The sequence below is a fragment of the Pseudophryne corroboree genome, chromosome 5, assembly GCF_028390025.1.
Source record: "Pseudophryne corroboree isolate aPseCor3 chromosome 5, aPseCor3.hap2, whole genome shotgun sequence".
Classification (NCBI taxonomy): domain Eukaryota; kingdom Metazoa; phylum Chordata; class Amphibia; order Anura; family Myobatrachidae; genus Pseudophryne; species Pseudophryne corroboree.
Window position 1 is genome coordinate 653,341,186 of NC_086448.1, and position 23,982 is coordinate 653,365,167.

General features: G+C 45.0%; 1 protein-coding gene across 6 annotated transcripts in view; it reads left to right on the forward strand.

Moving 5' to 3' along the window:
- The window catches only part of DTNA (dystrobrevin alpha), a 546,028-nt gene that overhangs the window by 205,785 nt on the left and 316,261 nt on the right, over nt 1-23,982 (forward strand). The window lies entirely within an intron of this gene.

Consider the following 23,982-nt stretch of genomic DNA (forward strand, 5'->3'; position numbering starts at 1 on the left):
TGAGCACAGATATTGAGCTTTTCAGGCAGAGAACGTAGCCACGTCCTCTCTACTCAATCGACAATGCACAAGTGAAAATGGCGGCTACGCGCGGCTCTTTATATAGAATACAAATCTCGCGAGAATCCGTCAGCGGGATGATGACGTTCGGGCGCCTTCGGGTTAACCGAGCAAGGCGGGAAGATCCGAGGCTGCCTCGGACCCATGTAAAATAGGTGAAGTTCGGGGAGGTTCGTATCTCGAGATACCGAACCCGGTCATCTCTACTCTGAAACTGCACAAAATTATTTTGTAGCCGCTCTGCGATCCTTTCATTCGCACTTCTGCCAAGCTAAAATCCACTCCCAGTGGGAGGCGGCATAGCGTTTGCACGGCTGCTAAAAACTGCTAGCGAGCGAACAATTCGGAATGACCACCAAAATTCCTAGCGTAAGATCAGAGAAAGGAAAAAGGGCCAAGTCTCAATGTATTTTTGCTGTAGACCAGTGGTTCTCAACCTCAGTCCTCAAGTACCCCCAACAGTTCATGTTTTCCAGGTCACCTACCAGTTGAACAGGTGTATTCATTACTCACTGACACATTATAAAAGACCCACAGGTGGAGCAAATTATTTCACTTGCAATTCTGTGTGGAGACTGGAAAACATGAACTGTTGGGGGTACTTGAGGGCCGAGGTTGTGAACCACTGCTGTAGACAATGGCTCGTTTTGTTGGTGATTGGAAGCGTGCATTGCATATAAAAAATGTAATATACCTCTAAACCTGAATAGATCTAAACAGTAATAAAATACTGGGCACTGTAACACTTTCTTAATCTCATGGAAACAGAGACTATGGCAGAGGTTCCCAAACGCAGTCCTCAAGGCACCCCAACGGTCCAGGTTTAAATGTATCCATGCTTGGCCACAGGTGACTTAATTAGCGCCTAAGTCAATTTGATTTAACCATCTGTGCTGATTCATGGATATACCTAAATCCTGGACTGTTGGGGTGCCTTGAGGACTGCGTTTGGGAACCTCTGGACTAAGGTAACACACTACCATTTGCTTTGCTGGTTATCTAGAAAATTGTCAGTTGGATTTCTTATTGTCCATATTTTTTCTGAATTCGGATATACCAATATGAACTTGGATTTTTCTACAATGTGATTTTTTGTTTTTTTAATATATTTGTAATGTTTTTCTTTTTTCTGTATTCCATACCCCAACTATGGAGTTTTTGTGAATGAATTACCTTTTTTTTTACTCATGCGGACTATTCTGTGCAATTACCCGTTAATTATGAATGGATGTGGAAACGGATTGATAACATTATAAAGATTGGATATTTAGAAATACGGTGGATTCTAAAAAAACCCAGATAGGAGTCTGGGTGTGGTATGAGTTGCGGCGGTTGGGACCCCGGCGGCCAGCATACTGACGCGGGGATCCGGACCGCCGACTTGCAGGACAGTGGGGCGATCGCTGCAGGCACGGTAGCGCGCCACGCTATCTATTCTCCCTCCACGGGGGTCGTGGACCCCCAAAAGGGAGAAAAGGTGTCGGTATGCTGGTTGTCGGGATTCAGACGCCGGTATACTGTGCGCCGGGATCTCAACAACCGGTATACTGAATACCACCCAGGAGTCTACCATCTGACAAACCTGTGAGTGTGGTACGCACATTATCTTAAAACCAGTTACATAAGGAAAAAGATACCTTTATATGTTACATTCACGTATCTTTGAAGTGAGTCTGGTAGGCACTATTACATATCTTTGGTGAAGGCCACAAAGGATGACTAAGAAGATATAAAGATACCTTTACACACGTCACTGTTGGGGTTCCACTGTGAGTTGGGGTACGCCCTCCTGCGGCTGCATGTGTACTTACCCAGTTTTAGAACACTAGAAGATGTGTGGGATTTGAAAATTGTTTCGAAAAAAACTTTCTTTTAAAAAATACTACACATTGTTGTTTTATTTAACTATTTTCTTATATGCTAATTGGAATTGAGACACGTCCTATCAAGATTCTGAAATAACAAAGAAAATAAGAAATTGAGGAAGGACTACCACCATCGGTACATTAGGGATGAATATGTGATTTTCTTGTTATTATGGGCGCATATACAGCTACCAATCCCCGATCAATCTTTTCAGGTTAAACTTCTGTATTTGGGTGTTGGTGACACCCTTCGGGATTGATTCAGTTAAAGCAGCCTTGCGCACATTTTGAGCTTCCAAGTCTGTCTATCTGTTCCGTAATAAAATCCATTTCATGCAACACTTGACTTCTGACTACCAAAGCCAACTGAAATGAAAGAACCAGTTACTGGAAGTCATTAATTGGCAGTGCATGTAATTAAAATAAATGATGTGTACTTAGAGTTTATGGTCTGATATTTGGTGCAGTAGTGTACAGAGCCATTATGGTTGTATATGCAAGCCTTCTTTCCTTGTACTGAGCAGATACTGTAGCTTTGTCTGGTTGGAAGAGGCAGCGGATTACCTTGCACCACAGAGAAGAGGAGGGGGTAAACCCTTTGTCATTTGCCTGCAAGGGGGCTGCTGGATTCAGAATTGCTATAGCAACAGACCACATGATAAGGTGTATTAAATTGTTGTGCTGTGATCATGCTCGCATGCAGAACCAAGCCTTTTCTCTTTTTTTTTTCTTTCATTGAAGTTGAAGGTTACTGTGGATGTAATGTAACGTCAGATGTTTGTTATTTGTGCACGCATTGAAAGGATTAATAGTGGGGTTTGGTGCATGGAAATATAAAGTCAGGTAAGTGTTGTACTGAGAATGTGTTATTCCCTGTACATCTCCAACCTTTCACAGGTGTTAACATGGGGGGTCATTCCGAGTTGATCGCTCACTAGCTATTTTTTGCAGTGCTGCGAACAGATAGTCGCCACCTAAAGGGGAATGTATTTTTGCTTTGCAAGCGTGTGATCGCATGTGCAGCCGAGCGGTACAAAAAAGTTTTGTGCAGTTTCTGAGTAGCTCAGAACTTACTCAGCCGCTGCGATCACTTCAGCCTGTTCTTGTCCGGAATTGACATCAGACACCCGCCCTGCAAACGCTTGGATACGCCTGCGTTTTTCCAAACACTCCCAGAAAACGGTCAGTTGCCACCCACAAACTCCCTCTTCCTGTCAATCTCCTTGCGATCGGCTGTGCGAATGGATTCTTCGTTAAATCCATCGCTCAGCAACGATCCGCTTTGTACCCGTACAACGCGCCTGCGCATTGCAGTGCATACACATGCGCAGTAGTGACCTGATCGCAGCACAGCGAAAAATCCTAGCGTGCGATCAGTTTGGAATGACCCCCATGATTTCTTTTAGCATTGAACAAGCATAAGAAATATTGCATTTAGATTTTTTACTTTTACTTTTCTCTCAGTTGATGTTAATATGTTTTGCATAGATCAGAGGTTCTCAAACGCTGTCCTCAAGGCACCCCAGCGGTCCAGGATTAGGGTATATCCATGGCTCAGCACAGATGGTTAAATCAAATTGACAGAGGTGCTAATTAAGTCACCTGTGGCCAAGCATCGATAAACTTAAAACCTGGACCATTGGGGTGCCTTGAGGACCGCGTTTGAGAACCTTTTGCCTAGATCATTCATTTTTGTGTGGTTAAATATTAGATGTAAAATGATCATCTAAATAGACAAGTTTAGTAACATACATTTTTAAGTAGGATTTTTCAAGCCAGTAATGTAAAATAAAATATGTATGCTTATTGTGTAATTAAACAGCTGGCCTCTAATTTGTAAATGTCTGTTTAGAACTTTTTAGTGTCATGATAGGCTCCTACCACACAATCTCACATTTTCTTTAGTTAACTTACAATACAATTTACATAGTTACTGATATTAGAATAAAGGTCAGTGGGTGCCGGGAGGGAGCTCCTGGAACTATTAAAGTCAGCACGATGTTATGCCCGACTACATGATTTCTTCTGTCATCCGTCTGGGGTTGTGAGCAGAAATCCAACTAAACTAGATTGCAATGCTTTTTGTGGCCTAACGCTGTGCAAACAGCATCGCAACAAGGCACTTTAGTTAGACCGTTCTGTTTAGTCTGCGAGTACAGGTATTCTCTGACTTAGCAGCGCACTGAATTGAATAGCTTCGGAACCTCCTTCCCGGCGCTGTTCAAGTTGAATTGAATCAACCCAATGAGATTTACATTAATTCTCTAGTTTTTTTTATTGTGTACTTGTTTGGCTACATCTGTACGTAGCCACATAAGTGCTTCAGCATATATAATAAGTGCTTCAGTATATATATAATATTATCCTGAATATTATGACCCAAAGACGAGCAGTGTTGCGGGTGTCTCAAAATACAGTGTGCCCAGCCAGGCCTGAAACCAATAACTGCAATCAGGGTCACTGACCGCACGTGCTAGTACTTGTAAAAGGTCCTGTGTGTTTACTATAGTTATATTGGTTTTAGGGGGTAATTCAGACCTGATCGCTGCTGTGCGTTTTCGCACAGCAGGCGATCAGGTCTGAACTGCGCTTGCGTATGCACTGCAATGCGTAGGTGCGACGGACCACAGCAACGGGTATCGCCGGTCAGCGACGGGATGGTGCGAAAGATACGATCGCATGGGCGTTCGCAAGGAGATTGACAGATAGAGGGCATTTGTGGGTGGCAGCTGACCGTTTTCAAGGAGTGTATGGAAAAACGCAGGCTTGTCCAAGCGTTCGAAGGGAGGGTGTCTGACGTCAAATCCGGTCCCGGACAGGCTGAAGTGATCGCAGTGGCTGAGTAAGTCCTGGGCTGCGCAGAGACTGCACAAAACCAGTTTGTGCAGCTCTGCTACACATGCGATCGCACATTTGCACAAGAAAAATACACTCCCTCTGTAGGCGGCGACTATCTGATCGCAGGACTGCAAAATTCGCTGCCTAGTGATCAGGTCTGAATTACCCCCTAAAGGCCCGTATTCATGGGCAGATCTAATGAGAGATGTGTGCTGAGCGAATCGCTCAGCACAGCGTGATGTGTGCTGAGCGTGGGGGGGGGTGCTCATTTCACAGCAGGTGAAGTGAGCGACCTGCTAGAATGGTGCAGGCCAATCTAGCACCAGCGATAGCTATGCGTGGGGCTGCGCATCGCTATCACTGTGAGGTACACACGGAGTGATCGCTGCTTAAAATCTAAGCAATCTAGTCAGATTGCTTAGATTTTAAGCAGCGGTCGCTCTGTGAGTACCCCCCTTTAGTCACGTAACAGTTTACTTATTTCATACATGTATTGGATATATTGTAAAGACCCAATTGCTAAACAAAAACTAAAATAAAAGTATAATTATTTTAGAAAATCTGGACTATTAACTGTACTAATTGTCTTAGGGTGAGTTCATACGGAATTTACCTTTGCCTCAGACCATGCCGGATTGCTGATACACACCAGGAAGATTTAATGAACTGGGTTGCATGCAATATCTTCTGGTTCGTACACACTGCACGTTGTAGGCAATTTGTTGTTCCGATATTGTAGTTGTCCCGACATTGGGCCGATTTCAAACCTGATCGCAGCAGCAAATTTGTTAGCAGTTGGGCAAAACCATGTGCAGTGCAGGGGGGGGGGGGGGGGGGGGGGCAGATATAACGTGCAGAAAGAGTTAGATTTGGGTGGGTTAAAACTGAAATCTAAATTGCAGTGTAAAAATAAAGCAGCCAGTATTTACCCTGCACAGAAACAATATAACCCACCCAAATCTAACTCTCTCTGCACATGTTATGTCTGTCCCATTCAATTGAAAACTTATGGTGCCCATACACTTGTGCGACTGCATTCAACGCGATATCGAGCCCGATTTCCCTTGAAGCTCACCTTGAGATAAATCGCATCAGAGAGCTTTTTTGGTGCATTCGATGCGCATACAATCCTGAGATTTATCGCATGCCCCTTACGACCAGAAATCAGGTGGCATCGGATGATCGAATGCAAGCGCATCGCATGCTGACCAAAGCACCCCAGATTTATCTGCAAGATTTCTAAAAATTTAAGTAGAGGGCTGGCCTATCTGGGGGATATATAAACAGGCAGCCATTTTAACTCTGTGCACTTCTGTTTGCTTTGTGACTAGAGAAGTTTGGTTTATACCTGCTGCTCGTTCTACATTGCTAGCTACCGTGCACTGCTTTGTTTTGCTTGCATTACAAAGTGTTTCTATACTGCTGTGTGTGTGTGTGTGTGTGTGTGTGTGTGTGTGTGTGTGTGTGTGTAGAGATGGATTCTACTCGCTACCAGGCTCTCATGTGCTACTCTGTGCTGAAGGTGAGGGGAAACAGGGAGTGGGCCCAGCAAAGGCAGAGGGAGAGATCTTGCTGGGCCAAGGAGTGGCTGCTTAAGCGGCCTACTCGTTCCTACATGCCCCTCCTGGATGATATCAGGGAGAACAACCCGGACGACTACCACAACTTCCTGCGCATGGATGATGACACCTTCCAGGAGTTGCTGCATCAGGTGACCCCCCCTCATACAGAAGCGTAATACCAAATGGCGGGTTCCTATCCCTGCTGAGGAGAGGCTCGTGGCTTCCCTGCGGTTCCTTGCTACTGGACAGTCGTTTGAGAAGCTGAAGTTTGGGACCCGTATCTCTTCGCAGGCTTTGGGACACATCATACCTGAAACCTGCAAGGCTATTACCAAAGTGCTTCAGTACAAGTACTGTAAGGTAAGAAAATGACACCACACATTGCTTGTCGTGTGACAAAATGTTTTATTTTGCAAACTGAAATTGGGTAGAAAAAATATGTGCTTTTTATTTCAAGACATAATTTTATTAAATATGTGGCCAACATGGCTAAACTTTAGCACAGTATACATTTTCATAATGCAGCACATCTGCATCATTACATTTATGGGAAAAAAAAAAAAAAAGAAGCTATATATAGCGGCAAATGTGGTGCATTCTGATACTACGCAATTGAGTGGCACCACAACTAGGGGCACAGTGCACACATGCAACTTGGGGTAGGAAAATGGGTTCCCGGTACCATCAACCTGCACCAAGTTGCATATTTGTATTGTGCCCCTCGTAGCGGTGCCACTCAACGCTGTAGTATCAGAATGCGCCACATATGTTGCTATACACAGCAAGGGCAGCATTACATTTGTGGAATGTAAAAAAATGCTATATATATATATATATATATATATATATATATATATATTCTATCAATCAAAATATGACTATTTTTATAAATATGCAGCCAACATGGCTGAACTTTTTTAAACAGTATCTTTATAGTAGCATCTGGTACAGTATGAGATATGGTGGTAGTGGCACATGGTTTCAGACTATACCGTGAGGAAGAGAGAGATTGCCTATAGTTGCCTGGTGGAGTAGTCAAAGCCCACCTTCTTAGCGGACACTGTGGCCTGGGTCTGGAAAAATATTGCAAATTTACGGACTGTCAATACAAACATGAACGTAGGTGCAGATTGAGGTTCCCCCGGAACCAAAAACCTACCCCTAGCCGCATGTGCGTATTGTGCGCCTGAAAGCGGCGCCGCTTTTAACCATGGTTTTCATGATGCAGCACATGTGCATCGTTACATTTATGAAATGGAAAAAAAATTGCTATATATAGCAGCAGATGTAGTGCATTCTGATACTACGGCGTTAAGTGGCACCGCAGCCAGGGGCACAATGCACACATGCAGCTTGGGGTAGAAAGATGGGTCCCTGGTTCCATCAACCTGCACCAAGTTACATGTGTGCATTGTGCCCCTGGCTGCGGTGCCACTCAAAGCCGTAGTAGCAGAATGCACCACATCTGCTGCAATATATAAGTGCATGAATACACTTGTGAACCAATAAAAAATTGTGTAGATATTTATCAAAACGTAAGTATTTTTATAAATATGCGGCCAACATGGCAGAACTTTTTCAAACACTAGAACTTTTTATTAATGTTTCTTCAAATGTTAATTTAGCATATAAATATGTCGCAGTATGATATACGGTGTTTTTTGAGTGGCAGCATTTTAGGGGCACAATGCACACATGCAGGTAGGCCCGGCTTCAGGCTCCCCGGCACCATCAACCTGACCCAAGCTGCATGTGTGCGTTGTCCACCTGAAAGTGGCGCCATTAAAACGTTGTATATCATAGTGCACCAGATCTATCGCAGTATATACCAGGGCAGCAGGAATTTTATATATACCAACAGATGTGGTGCATTCTGATACTACAGTGTTGAGTGTCACTGGTGCCAGGGGCGCAATGCACACATGCAGCTAGGGGCAGGAAGATCCCCGGTACCATCAACCTGTCCCTAGCAGCATGTGTGCATTGTCCGCCTGAAAGCGTTGACACTCACCGTAGTATCAGAATGCACCACATCTGTTTTGTGCAAAACCTGTGACACCAAGCGCTGGCACTCTACTTGCCGCTGCGCGGAAACCTTGCGCATGGTTTTGCTAACATGTGACGCAAAGTCATCAAATTCATCAGGTTTCCGGAGCAGCTGTGAACGGGCCTCCAATAGTAGCGGGTCTTCCACAAATTTTGTTTTCCGTGGCTTCCTCCTGGAACCCTGTAGCTGGGAAGATTTCGGTTCCTCTGGTGATGTGTTGTTGAGGTCAGGGGTACAGCTGAGGTCTTCAGGTGTCTGTACGGTAAAAAAAAAAAATGTAGTAAATATTCAAACATTTTTTTTTCTTCTACAGTTCCCTACAAGCGTGGAAGAATGGAAAGCTATTGCAGAGGACTTTGATAGGCGCTGGAATATCCCAAACTGGTGGTGCGATAAATGGGAAACGTGCGCATCACCAAACCCACCAACAGCGGGTCGGACTACTTCAATTATAAAGGCTACTTTAGCATTGTTCTCATGGCGCTGGTCAATGCTAAATATGAATTTATTTTCCTGGATGTTGGGAAAAATGGTCGTTGCTCAGATGGTGGATCCTTGAAAAATACGCGCTTCTATGATAGACTCACCACCAACTTCATTCATCTGCCGCCTGTGGAGCAAACAAAGAATGGCCTGGGATTTGTGTTCGTGGCAGATGAGGCATTCGCACTGCACAAACACATAATGAAGCCCTACCCGAAAAGAGTCCTGAACCACGATAGGCGCATTTTCAACTACAGCCTTTTTAGAGCCTGTCGGGTTGTTGAGAATGCATTTGGCATTCTCCGCAACCGGTTCAGGATCTTCCACAAACCCATCAACATTGGGCTGGACAAAATTGACTGTGTAGTAACAGCATGCTATATACTGCACAACATGCTCCGTCGCAAAGCCACGAGGCAAATGCCTTTGCTCCCAGCAGGACCGGAAGACCCCAACCAGCCAGTGGTGACAGTGCCGATTTCCTCGGGTGGACCCCCTGCAGTAACTTTACGCGGCACTGCAAGGGCAAAAGAGGTCTGGGAAAAATATAATTCCTTTTTCAATGGGCAAGGAGCTGTTGCATAGCAGGAGGAATATATTCGGTAATAATTAAAAAGCAACTTACCCCTTTGGCCTTCTCCACACCGAGACTTCCCTCCTCGGACTCTGCAATCACCACTAGGGACTCCTTAGCTGACCGTTTCTCCAGGAGGAAGTTTAGGTCTTTATAGTACAACAGCTGCGGCACATACACCTTGTCTGCACCGGCCCCTGACCTCTTGGACTCCTCCACCCTGCGGTTCTCTTTTACAAAGATTGTTCATATGTTGGCAATTTTCTTCCGGACCCAGGCCACCGAGGCAGCAAAGTAGTTGGGCTTCGAGTACTCCGCCAGGCGGTTATAAGCAACCTCCCTCTTCTGTTTGCTCCTGTAGTCGTGTGAGGACGTCGGCCACAGACACTCCTCTTCACGGTACAGGCTGATAAAGCCCATTAGGAAATCACGGCTCTCATAGGACATCTGCAGAATGCAAAAAAAGGAAAATGAATAAACATGAAAAAGGTTCCATTATTCTGGTTACATAATGTTTGTTTTCTAGTATTATTCTGGTTAAATAAAGTTTGTTTTCTAGTTACTGCTGTGAGTTATCTGAAATATGTTGTGATAATACAGTACATTGGTGTGCAGGGTGCAGCAGCATAATGGTGGACTGGCTTGCATTGGGACAGCATAATGGCGTTTAGGGCGCGGCCAGTGGCTTGCAGTGGTGCAGAATTTTGGGCAGTGGGCCAGTAAATGGTGGGTGCAGCAGTATAATGGTGGCTTGCAGTGGCGCAATATAATGGCGTTTAGGGCGAGACCTGGGTCTTGCAGTGGGCCAGTATATAGTGGGTGCAGCAGCATAATGGTGGCCAGTGGCGCAGTATAATGGCATTTAGGGCGCGGTCAGTGGCTTGCAGTGGGGCAGCATTTTGGGCAGTGGGCCAGTATAATTATGGGTTCAGCAGCATAATGGTGGGCAATGGTGGTAAAACATCATAATAGTCATTGGTGGCAATCAGTGTAACCTGCCTACCTTGTCTGGTGTTTGGGAGATCAGCAGCGTGCTTCCAGTTTCCTCTCCAGTCATGTGCGCAGTGGGGGGAAGAGGAGTGTCCAGGAAGTCGGCTCCTGTCTTCACATATCGCACCGCGCAGTGGGATAAATCGAAAGTGGCAAAAAACAGCATGCGATCACACCGCGATTCGATAAATATTAAGAGCAGCACATACTATCTTAAGACGCGAGATTCGACCGGCGTGCCTGCGCATCGCGTCACATGGTACCTAAAATGTGCATACAATCCTCTGCTTTATCTCACAGATGCGGTCGAAATCGAAGGGTTGTACCTGATAACTCACAAGTGCATGGGCTACATTAGACTGATTTCTTATTTGAGTCCTGGTACTGCATGTTAGAACTTATCTTCTTGCCTTTCAATTTTGTTTTCTGTAATACATTTTAATCAAGTAGAATGGATGTGGTTAAAGTATTAATAACCCATGAGTATTGTGCAAGTGTCTTTATGGATCTGGAACAGATTCTGCATTGGTGGATAGATTGATATACAACATGGCCACAATTAAAGTTTCACTATTCAGAGCTGTCAATAGCTATAAAATGCTGGTTACACACTAGACGATGTTTACCCAGCATACACACTTGCTAATGCCAGGAGCGTAGGTGGAAGGGGAGTGGGGGCTTTGGCCGGCGATGTCGCCCGTTGAACCTGCATACAGGTCCGACGGAGCATGTCGCTGACAAGCGTGGGAGCGCGCATCATCAACGACAGAGCACACACTGGACGATTTTAATGATGTGTCGTTCCGATCCGTCATAATCGGCCACATCTTTAAAGTGTCTACCCAACATAATGCAGTTTAAAACCGATGATATCATTAGCGAAGCAACACTGACATCGTCAGGTACACACTGCATCATCGAGTACACACTAACTGGTCCTTTCACGAGCTACAGCAGGTGGGGGGAGGAGCAGGAGCAGGCCCTCGCTGCCGATGTCATCCAACGTACCAGCATGCGCGGCCGATGGACGATGTCGCTGATGACGCGCAGGAGTATACATCGTTAGCGACATAGTGCATACACACTAGACGATATCGTGAACGTTGTGTCAGAATCGGACACAACGTCCATGATGTCATCCATTGTGTACCCAGCTTGAGGTAGAGTGCCATCAATTTTAGTACGTATACTACTGAGTTGATGTGGCATTTCTGAATTACACTTCAAGAGATTAGAGCATAGGCTTATTATCCTATTTTCCTATAGGTAGAACCCTTCTTTCTTTCTTAAAGCCTGCTGCGAATATCCCTCTTATGTTATTTACAGATTGAAATCATATTGTGTTTGGTCAACACTGTGCCAGAGGTAATTTTTGTTGTCCATATCAGAAGGTGCACATAGGATTTGCTGAGTGTAACCTTTGTTCCAAGTACAAAGTATTATTATTTCAGTTGGCTCACAAGCCAAGTTGAATGTATTGGTAATACTGTAGCTATTATGTGTGGACGTATTAGTTTGTCTATATCATAAACAAAGCCATTCGCCTGCCACCCTGGCCGGCTACGGCTCCACAGCATTGCCAGTGGTATTCAGCTGTCGGTAAAATGAGCAAATAAATGATGAATTCACATTGCCTTAATTTCATGACGGTTATCAGAATATGTTCATTAATTACTATGCCCCAGGCAGTCTCTTGCATTGTGAAATACTTACTGATTGCTGCATTTTGTAAATGCTTTGCAGTTGTAATGCAGGAAAGAAAAAGCTATTAACAAATCCTGAATTGCTATTAGCCATCCGCTACTTTGGCTTGGGAATTGTTAGCAATAGAGAGGCAGCATGGTACAGTAGGTTAGAGCCTTCTGCAGAGTCTCTGATAGTAACGGTTAAATGTCACACTTCTGATAAGAGAATAGAGACTTTCATTGTGCTGTTTAATGTTATTTCCTCTGAATTCCAGAAGAGATGACAAACAAGGGTTTTACCTGTGACCCAGCCAGGAGCAATGTTCTGAATTTTTGTTGTTAGATCATCCTCACAAGAGGCTGTATCACCGCTACATCAAATCCTATTACTGATTGTTCAGCATGTCATAGAATCATATCTAGTTGACAGTGTATTAAATATAAGAACATAAATCCAAATAAACCTCTTATAAGGCACTAAACTAACCTGTTACTGTACAGACACCTCAAATCAGTATTTCTGCAGACCAGTAAGTATTATCAAATATAAAACCATATTCTGCATCTGTTAATTTGGTAAACAATTATTAATCGAAACAAACAATAATTATAACCATATGAAAAAACCTTTCTGTACAATAAATTAAATAAAATTAAATAAAAATCTTCATTATGACCTATAATTAATAATCAGCTCCTATATATATCTGTATACATAATTTCACACTGACTACACTGAGCAAGTCAGTGCTGATCAGTTAGGAACGTCCAGGCTTCCTGCACAATAATGGGAATTATTGTATATAGAAGGTCAGCACTTTTCGGTCAAGAGCCTCCCCCCTGCTGATGCACAGTAATGGAAAATAATATATTTTATATACGTTGAAAAAGCACTTAAAAACAAATGTCCTCTCGACAAAGCGTAATATTCCAGCATAGTGTATATAAGACAACGACTGAGAAGGCTGAAAAACACATTTGACACTTTCTTTATTTGCTTAAATAGCATACATTTGGGCATTGTCCCGTAAACAGTGTTAGGAGGCATTAAAGGTGTTTAAAAACCACAAAAATAAAAGGCTGTTTTACAAATCGTAGATTCAGACTACAAATCGATTGGGATTGTTAAATCGGGTTGTCCAACATGTTGAATTTCACAGATCAGTTGGTGCTGTAGATTGCTAGTGTATGGTAACAATCAGCAGATTTGCGGAACGTTTCGACTAAACTGATAGGCATTCCAAGTTTGTCAGATCTGTATATGCTGTAAAACATCTGCAAATCACTGAAAAATATCTGTAATCCATGGGCGCAGTTTGGTGGATTGGGAATTCTTTAAATCTGGGTGGGGGGGGGGGGGGTTTGTGATTGCTGATGTATGGGGGCCTTTAAACAAGTAAAACAACAAATGCTAGCAGGTGTGTTGCATCCATTGGTAGGCCACCTTATATTTTCCATGTCTTTATTATGCAGGTGTCTGTACTGTGTCGTAGCCTCTCTCTTGCACTTAACAATAATTTATGAGGCGCCCTGATCAGTAGGTGGATAGCTGTTCTCTGCCTTCTGGAAAAAAAAATCTATATTTTACCAGTGTCCCTCCATCCCATTTGGCTGCTCTAGACTGCAGGTAGGCTAGTGGAGCGCAATATCTTTTATTGTGTGGTAGGGTAACCTTAATCTAGACTAATTCTGGGCACACACTAGGTGAAATATCGGGGGTTCGCTAGATGGTCAGCGGGTGTAGTTTGAACAACGTTGTTTACAGATATATTGCACTGGGTGTGATACAAGACTGATGCAATCTGCCGATTGGTAAGTGTGTATGCTGACCTGGATTGGGCGCTCTGTCTGTGTGATGGCGGATCAAGTCATGATGGTGTATACCCAGCCTAAGCCATAAATGGAAAATTCCAACCAGAATTGTAGGAGAAAATTGGAAAAGTTTGACTGAATAGACGTGTGTTCCTAATGTGGTAGTAAAATGTCATGTCATGCCCAACCAAGTATTTCCATCTTTACACATCCCAACCATCCTTATTTGGCGTTCCAAGGTCCCAATGTCACCTTTATCACGATCTGCGAGAGGCTTGGGAGGTGTGTCACTTGTGAACGCAGTGGAGGTAGGTGCCACCATGGCAGGCAAATTAAAATAAAAAAAAACTGCATTTAAAAAAAAAAAAAAAAAGTCCTGGATATACCACCCCACCTCAATACTGCAACCTTCCATTGTTGTGGTATGTATCATTTGCCAGACCTCAAACTTAGGTGCAGAATGTTTTTCAGTGTTTTTTCCAATTGGGAGTGCACCTGTACTTGGAGGACAAGCAGGCTCATATAAAATTGGCATCTACAAAGATTTTGCTTCATAAAAATGACTTCTACTGTGTGTGGAAATCACATCGACTTGCAAAAGGTGTAAATAATTCATGACAGCATTTTTGATTTCCATGAATTAAGCATTTCCCCTTGTTTCCTGCACAGTGAGGATGAGAGGAGCATTATTCATAGCTATTTAAGGGATCCTTCTTTTTTAGGTGAAAGTCAATTGTTTGTGATGGACAGTCTAGGAACATTAATGTTATTTCAGCTGTGACTTTCTTTGTGAATATACAATTTAGGATTACTTGCGAGGTTAAAGACAAATAAGCTACTTTTGAAGTAATAGCGACTTGGATTACAGTATAAAACTAGTTCATAAAATGCCACTCTTTATCAGATATTTCTCTTACGTCCTAGAGGATGCTGGGGACTCCGTAAGGACTATGGGGGTATAGACGGGCTCCGCAGGAGATAGGGCACCTAAAAAGAACTTTGACTATGGGTGTGCACTGGCTCCTCCCTCTATGCCCCTCCTCCAGGCCTCAGTTAGATTATGTGCCCAGAGGAGAATGGGTGCACTGCAGAGAGCTCTCCAGAGTTTTCTGTTTTAAAAGAATTTTGTTAGGTTTTTTTATTTTCAGGGAGTCCTGTTGGCAACAGGCTCCCTGCATCGTGGGACTGAGGAGAGAGAAGCAGGGCTGGCTTTACGGTTGGGCTCTGTTTCTAGGCTACTGGACGCCATTAGCTCCAGAGGGTGTCGGAACACAGGTCTCACCTGGGGTTCGCCCCGGAGCCGCACCACTGTCCTCCTCACAGATGCCGAAGATAGAAGCCGGGTGAGTATGAGAAGGCAGAAGACATCGGGCGGCAGAAGACATCAGATCTTCATGAGGTAAGGCGCGCAGCGGTAAGCTGCGCGCCATTGCTCCCACTATACACACACAGAGCAGCACTGAAGGGTGCAGGGCGCTGGGGGGGGCGCCCTGGGCAGCAATATTCCTCACTTCTGGGCATGTTAAGATGGATTAGGCTGCGGAGGCAGTAAATCCAAGAATCCCCAGCCATTTTAATAAAAAAAGCACTGGGACCGAAGCCCGCCGTCGGGTGGGCGGGGCTTGATCCTCAGCACTAACCAGCGCCATTTTCTCCACAGAAGCTGCATGCTGAACGCTGGCTCCCTGGTCTCTCCCCTGCTGAACTTCACAGGCTGGAAAAAAGAGGAGGGGGGCACATTGGCGACGCAGTGAGTGGGAATTGGAATATTATTATATAAAAAAGCGCTATCTGGTCATATTTTTCCACAGTGTTGTTAAGCGCTGGGTGTGTGCTGGCATACTCTCTCTCTGTCTCTCCTAAGGGCCTGGTTGGGGTTTTGTTCCCTTGTAGGTTAATCCCTGTGTGTGTGGGGTGTCGGTACGTGCTGTCGACATGTCTGAAGCGGAAGGCTTCTCCAAGGAGGAGGTGGAGCAAATGAGTGGTGTGTCCCCGTCGGTTGTGCCGACTCCGGAATGGATGGACATGTGGCATATGTTGAATGCAAGTGTGGCATCTTTACATAAAAGGCTTGATAAGGCTGAATTAGGGGGGACATCAGGGGGTCAATCCTCGGATTTAACCGACTCACAGGGCCCGTCGGGGTCTCAAAAGCGTCCCTTAACACAAGACACTACTACCGACACGGATTCTGATTCCAGTGTCGACTATGACAAAGTAAAATTGCACCCTAGGGTGACTAAAACCATTCAGTGTATGATTGTGGCAATAAGGGATGTGTTGCATATTGAGGATGAACCCTCGGTCACCGACACAAGGGTATACATGTTTAAGGAAAAGAAACAGATTATTAATTTTCCCACATCTCATGAATTAAATGATTTCTTTGGACAAGCTTGGGAGACTCCGGAAAAGAGACCGCAGATCCCCAAAAGAGTTTATATGGCATACCCCTTCCCTAAGCAGGACAGGGGATTTGGGAATCACCCCCCACTGTGGACAAGGCTCTGACGCGCTTGTCCAAGAAAGTGGCGCTACCGTCTCATGACACAGCGGCCCTTAAGGACCCTGCAGATCACAGGCAAGAAACTACCTTGAAGTGTATTTATTCTCATACGGGTGCTGTGCTAAGACCGACAATTGTGTCGGCATGGGTGTGTAGCGCAATTGCAGCTTGGACAGATGAGCTGACAGATCAATTTGAAAATATGGATAAGGATACTATATTCTTAACTCTAGCCCATATTATATTTATGAGGGATGCTCAAAGGGACATTGGACTGCTAGCTTCTAGGGCCAATGCCATGTCAATATCGGCGAGAAGATCCTTATGGACTCGCCAATGGATGGGTGATGCGGATTCCAAAAAACATATGGAAGTACTACCCTATAAGGTAGTGATGAGCGGATTCGGTTTTACTCGGTTCTCAAAACCGAATCTTATTGGCTCACTGATGTCACGTGTTTTGGATAGCCAATAAGATTCGGTTTTGAGAACAGAGTAAAACCGAATCCGCTCATCACTACTATAAGGGTGAGGTATTGTTTGGGGATGGGCTGACGGACCTGGTTTCCACAGCTACAGCAGGTAAATCAAATTTTTTACCATATATTCCCCAACAGCAAAAGAAAGTAACACCCTATCAGATGCAGTCCTTTCGGTCGCACAAGTCCAGAAGAGGTCGGGGATCCTCTTTCCTCGCCAGAGGTAAGGGCAGAGGCAAAAGAGCACCTGCTTCGGCAGGTGCCCAGGACCAAAAGTCCTCCCCGGCTGCTCCAAAACCCACAGCATGACGCTGGGGCTCCCCTGAGGGAGTCCGCACCAGTGGAGGCACGTCTTCGACTTTTCAGTCAGGCCTGGGTCAGATCAGACCTGAATCCCTGGGTGTTGGAAATAGTTTCCCAGCGGTACAAACTGGAATTCGAGGAGGTGCCCCCGCGCCGATTTTTCAAATCGGCCCTACCTGCTTCCACATCGGAAAGGTATGTAGTGTTAGCTGCAATTCAAACGCTGTGTATACAGCAAGTGATAATCAAGGTTCCCCTGCACCAGCAGGGAAGAGGTTACTACTCAACCCTATTTGTGGTCCCGAAACTGGACGGTTCGGTCAGACCTATTTTGAATCTGAAATCCCTAAACCTGTACATAAAAAGATTCAAATTCAAAATGGAATCACTCAGAGCGATAATAGCCAACATGGAGGAGGGGGAGTTTATGGTGTCTCTGGACATAAAGGATGCGTACCTTCATGTCCCCAGATATGCCCCCCATCAGGATACCTGAGATTCGCTGTACAGGATTGTCATTACCAATTTCAGACGTTGCCGTTTGGACTTTCCATGGCCCCGAGGATTTTCACCAAGATAATGGCGGAAATGATGGTGGTCCTGCGCAAGCATGGAGTCACAATTATCCCATACTTGGACGATTTCCTGATAAAAGCGAGATCAAGGGAGAAATTGCTGAGCAGTGTGGCACTCTCTCTGAGAGTGCTCCAGCAACACGGTTGGATTCTAAATCTACCGAAGTCACAGTTGATTCTGACAACTCGACTACCGTTTCCTAGGTATGATACTGGATACGGAACAAATGAAGGTCTTCCTCCCAATAGAGAAAGCCCAAGACATACAGAACATGGTCAGAGACCTGCTAAAACCGAAAAGGGTGTCAGTTCACCAATGCACTCGAGTTCTGGGAAAAATGGTGGCGGCCTACGAGGCCATTCCCTTCGGAAGGTTCCATGCAAGGACTTTTCAATGGGACCTTCTGGACAAGTGGTCCGGGTCCCATCTGCACTTACATCGGAAAATAACTCTGTCTCTCCTGTGGTAGTTGCAAAGTGCTCACCTGCTGGAGGGTCGCCGGTTCGGAATTCAGGACTGGATCCTGGTTACCACGGACGCGAGCCTCCGAGGATGGGGAGCGGTCACACAGGGAAAAAACTTTCAGGGACTTTGGTCAGACCAGGAGTCCTGTCTACACATCAATGTGTTGGAACTCAGGGCCATTTACAACGGCCTTCGACAAGCGGAGAGTCTTCTTCGAAACCTACCGGTTCTGATTCAATCAGACAATGTCACAGGAGTGGCTCATGTGAACCGCCAAGGCGGGACAAGAAGCAGAGTCGCGATGGCGGAAGCCACCAGGATTCTTCGCTGGGCGGAAAATCATGTAAGCGCTCTGTCGGCTGTCTTCATTCCGGGAGTGGACAACTGGGAAGCAGACTTCCTCAGCAGACACGATCTCCATCCAGGAGAGTGGGGACTTCATCAAGAAGTCTTTGCAGACATAACACGTCTTTGGGGAACTCCTCAAATAGACATGATGGCGTCACGCCTCAACAAAAAGCTTCGGAGGTATTGTGCCAGGTCTCGGGACCCTCAGGCAGTGGCAGTAGACGCTCTGATAACACCGTGGGTGTTCAAATCGGTCTACGTGTTTCCTCCTCTTCCTCTCATCACAAAAGTGTTGAGGATCATAAGGCAAAGATAAGTACAGACGATACTCGTTGTCCCAGGCTGGCCTCGAAGGGCCTGGTACTCAGATCTACAAGAGATGCTCACAGGAGATCCCTGGCCTCTTCCTCTGAGGGAAGACCTGTTGCAACAGGGGCCCTGTGTATTTCAGGACTTACCGCGGTTACGTTTGACGGCATGGCGGTTGAACGCCGAATCCTAGCGAAAAAGGGAATTCCGGAAGAGGTCATCCCTACTTTAATAAAGGCTAGGAAGGAGGTGACGGTTAAGCATTATCACCGTATATGGCGAAAGTATGTGTCTTGGTGTGAGATCAAAAATGCACCTACGGAAGATTTTCTTCTGGGTCGTTTTCTCCACTTCCTACAGACAGGAGTGGATATGGGCCTGAAATTAGGCTCTGTTAAGGTTCAGATTTCGGCCCTCTCGATTTTCTTTCAGAAGGAATTGGCTCCTCTTCCAGAAGTCCAGACGTTTGTAAAGGGAGTGCTACACATCCAGCCTCCTTTTGTGCCCCCAGTGGCACCGTGGGACCTCAACGTGGTGTTGCAGTTCCTAAAATCACACTGGTTTGAACCGCTTAACAAGGTTGAGTTGAAATTTCTTACTTGGAAGGTGGTCATGTGGTTGGCCTTGGCATCGGCAAGGCGAGTATCAGAATTGGCGGCTTTGTCACACAAAAGCCCCTACTTGATTTTTCATGTGGATCGAGCTGAATTGAGGACACGTCCGCAATTTTTGCCTAAGGTGGTTTCTTCATTCCATGTGAATCAACCTATTGTGGTGCCTGTGGCTACAAGTGACCTGGAGGATTCCAGATCCCTGGAGGTAGTCAGGGCCTTAAAGATTTATGTAGCCAGGACGGCTAGAATTAGGAAAACAGAGGCTCTGTTTGTCCTGTATGCGGCCAATAAGATTGGTGCACCTGCTTCGAAGCAGACTATTGCTCGCTGGATCTGTAATACGATTCAGCAGGCTCACTCTACGGCTGGATTGCCGATACCGAATTCGGTTAAGGCCCACTCCACTAAGAAGGTGGGCTCTTCTTGGGCGGCTGCCCGAGGCGTCTCGGCATTACAACTTTGCCGAGCGGCGACTTGGTCGGGGTCAAACACTTTTGCTAAATTCTACAAGTTTGATACCCTGGCTGATGAGGACCTAGCGTTTGCTCAGTCGGTGCTGCAGAGTCATCCGCACTCTCCCGCCCGATTGGATGCTTTGGTATAAACCCCATGGTCCTTACGAAGTCCCCAGCATCCTCTAGGACGTAAGAGAAAATAAGATTTAAACCTACCGGTAAATCTATTTCTCGTAGTCCGTAGAGGATGCTGGGCGCCCGTCCCAGTGCGGAAACTCTGCAAGACTTGTATATAGTTGTTGCTTACATAAGGGTTATGTTACAGTTGAAATCGGTCTTGGACCGTTACTGTTGTTGTTCATACGGTTAACTGGTTATGTATGATCCAGGTTACATGGTATGATTGGTGTGGGCTGGTATGAATCTTGCCCTTGGATTTCTAAATCCTGCCTTGTATTGTCCATCTCCTCTGGGCACAGTTCTCTAACTGAGGTCTGGAGGAGGGGCATAGAGGGAGGAGCCAGTGCACACCCATAGTCAAAATTCTTTTTAGGTGCCCTATCTCCTGTGGAGCCCGTCTATACCCCCATGGTCCTTACGGAGTCCCCAGCATCCTCTACGGACTAGGAGAAATAGATTTACCGGTAGGTTTAAAATGTTATTTTCAGAAGCAATTCATGGTACGCTAGTACTACTTCAAAGAATACAATATGTACACATTGGCCCAGCTGTATTGAACAGCCACCTAAAGTCATACCCTCCGGGAGATTCTGCAAGAGAGGTTGAGTTATGGTGACCCGACCTGAAACTCCTCCATCATGTAGATCAGATTTATGCCGCTTATGTAACTAAGTATGGGCGGTGTTGTCACATTGGCATATCTATAATTGGTGCAAGGTGTGTGGTGCACATGGGCCTCTGCGCATGTATGACCCCACCCTAGACCTGCAGCAGCTGGCACTGCAGACAGAAATCACAGTGAAAATGGTGTGTCTGCCATTTTCCTGGTGATTTGCAAAAGTGCAGTAGAGATGTCCCCAGGAAAAAGGCGCCATGTTTCTGGAGACCTGTGCATGCACAGTAGCCTTTAGCACAAAGCTTGAGTCTCCTGCACTCTCAGACAGGAGGGGCCCGATCAGATCTTGCACATGGGCCCTCTACTCTCATAAACCACCCCTGTTTTGGTACTTTTATAATTTGTATGCTCTCCCTCTGAAGGGGTATGCGTCCTCAAATCGATTGTTGCTACCCCTGAAGAGATAAATATGACAAAAATATAGTGTACACTATCTTCTGTCAAGGTGAGCAATGTAGCATCTACTGTAGGTATATACTCCCCTTTGTTGGAAGATAATCACTGTTGGAAAATGTATCGCCATTACTCTGTGGCGGTTGTATGTCGGCAAATATACTTGTTACCGTGCGTACTCCAATTCCATCACTCAGAGTATTCTGTAATTGCCCACATGGTGTGTAGCCACATAATATTGTGTCCAGGATATGTAGCAAGAAGGGTACTCAACTTCTTCCAGATGTTAAATCGCCGTTATTCATTTAGAAAAACCTGATGGCCCTAATGTTTTTTTAATCCAGTGTGTTTCAGTTTTCTCTGTTGGTGTGTGAATGTGAGACATAAACCAATTTATGGGGCAGATGTATTAAGCCTGGAGAAGTGATAAAGAGGTGATAACGCAACAGCTAATTAGCTCCTAACTGTCATTTTTCAGACCAGTTATGATTGGCTGTAACAGTATCACTTTCCACTTATCACTTCTTTATCACTTTTCCATGCTTAATACATCTGCCCCTATATGCGCAATTGTTTAGAATTTGCCACGTTATACAAATATATATATAAAAAAAAACATTAAAAGCACCAAAAGGTCTATGAAGTGGAAATACAATATCTTTGCCAGACTACATCAGGATGTTAACTCTGGAGTCAATTGATTTATTTATTTTTATTAAAGGGGGATAAATGAGAAAAATTTATATAATAAAGTGGAAAGCAGGTAACTAAAGACTTCAGATAAGTGCAAGAAATACCATCTAGAATGTGTCCGCATCCTCATCCTGTCCAGTCACTTATGTTACCATGGGATCGCATGGAAAGGATTGGTCACAATAATGTGATTTACAACAAATCACCAGTGGTGGATTTCCCACTAGGCATGTCAGGCACATGCCTAGGGGTGACACTCCCTGGGGATTGTGTGGCACAGCAAGCTCACTTGCATGAGAGCCCTGATAGATAGATAGATAGATTGATTGTCATTATGACTTATTTTTTTATCTGGTGAGGGAAGGAAATGGTTAGTAAACAGTGGTAGGGTGGGGGGGGGGGGGGGAGTGAGGTTGGTGCTGATTTGGCAGTTGGAAGGCCCCAGCATGAACGCGGAAGTAACATGATGGAGGGGGGACGGGACCGATTATGACCCCTAATTTCGCCCCTGCAAATCACGTCCATGCCCATTAAGGTTGACAGAATGCAGGAGGGTGGCCAGCTCTTTCTGGAGAACTCTGTAAGGAGATATTCTGCATACCTGCTGATATGTTGGTGGAACATTGCATCTAGATAGAAGCAGTGGATGGGTTCTAGGCAAGCCTAAACAAAATCAGGAATTTCCAGTTGCTGGAAACCACTCCTTTCTGAGCTAACAGAGCAAAACGCAACCACAATAGCAGTAGTTTATAATACAGATTTATTATTGCTGTGTCCGCAACATGAAGTATAACGGACTGAACGGAGCTGTTGGGCATGCTTTACAGTTCTTCCCATTACCGCATCTAGTAGTTAACTGTGGGCCTGATTCAGGTTAGTTAGCAAAGCAAAAAAAGCACAAAACTGAGCAAAACCATGCTGCACTGCAGGTGTGGGCAGATGTCACCTGTGCAGGGAGATTTAGATTTGTGTGGGGTGTGTTCAAACTGAAATCTAAATTGCAGTGTAAACATTTGTGGGCTACTTGCAAGATCAGCCAGTATTTACCCTGCACAGAAACATTATAACCCACCCAAATCTAAATCTCTCTGCACATGTTACATCTGCCCCGCATGCTGTTGCCATCTGGCAGGCCATATCAGAAATGTTACAGAAAAGTGCTGGGCGTTCCTGAGCGATAACTGGGAGGTGACCACAAACAGTGGCACCAATAGGGGTAAAGCGGTTACTGATTACATGGACCTGTTCGATAGGCCCAGTGGTGCACCAGGTCCACGCTTCCCGTCACTCCACCTTCAGACCTGTCAGCCAGCTGCAGTCTCTCGCCGCGGCGCACAAATACAGTAGTAGTTTTCCTCCTGAATATTTTTTAAAGAGGTCATGGCCACAACCCAGTGATTAGGCCACGCTTTCAGACTTTACTGTTGTCCCCCCGCAATATCTCTACAGCCCTAGTCAGAAATTATTATTATTATTATTATTATTATTATTACATTTTATTTATATGCATGAAAAAGTGATCTGTTCATTGGGCGTGTTATGGGAGTGGCTCAGAATATCAATGTAAGTGGCTGTTTATAGATGGCCAGCAGCAGGCATAGGAGAGCAGTCAGACGTAGAGTTTCCATGGTGCAACCAATGTTGGCTTACTGTATACTTGTTTTCTGCTAAACAAATACAGGTAATAAACATAGTAAATGTACATGAAATGTAAAACACTTAGCTTGTATTTGCTGTTTCTTCTTCTCTGAAGTTCCTTTCCATCTCCATTTTTAACAAATTGTTTTAAATTGAATGTTTAATTAGTATAGTTATTACCACAGTTTTTGAACATATTTAAAGTGGTAATTTGGTTTCTGACATACAGTGACCCTCTTGTGTGTGCTTGTCCATGTGATAGGGGAATTTACACGGTCGAGACACATTATTATGATCACTTCCTACATTTGGTGTCGACAGTGCGTAGCTCATGAAGTACGTCATGTGTCGTGCGCTGGCTTGGTGGTTATAGAAGGTGTTTGATAGGCTGTCTGCACACATATATATCACTCGTTGCTGTTATGGATGTA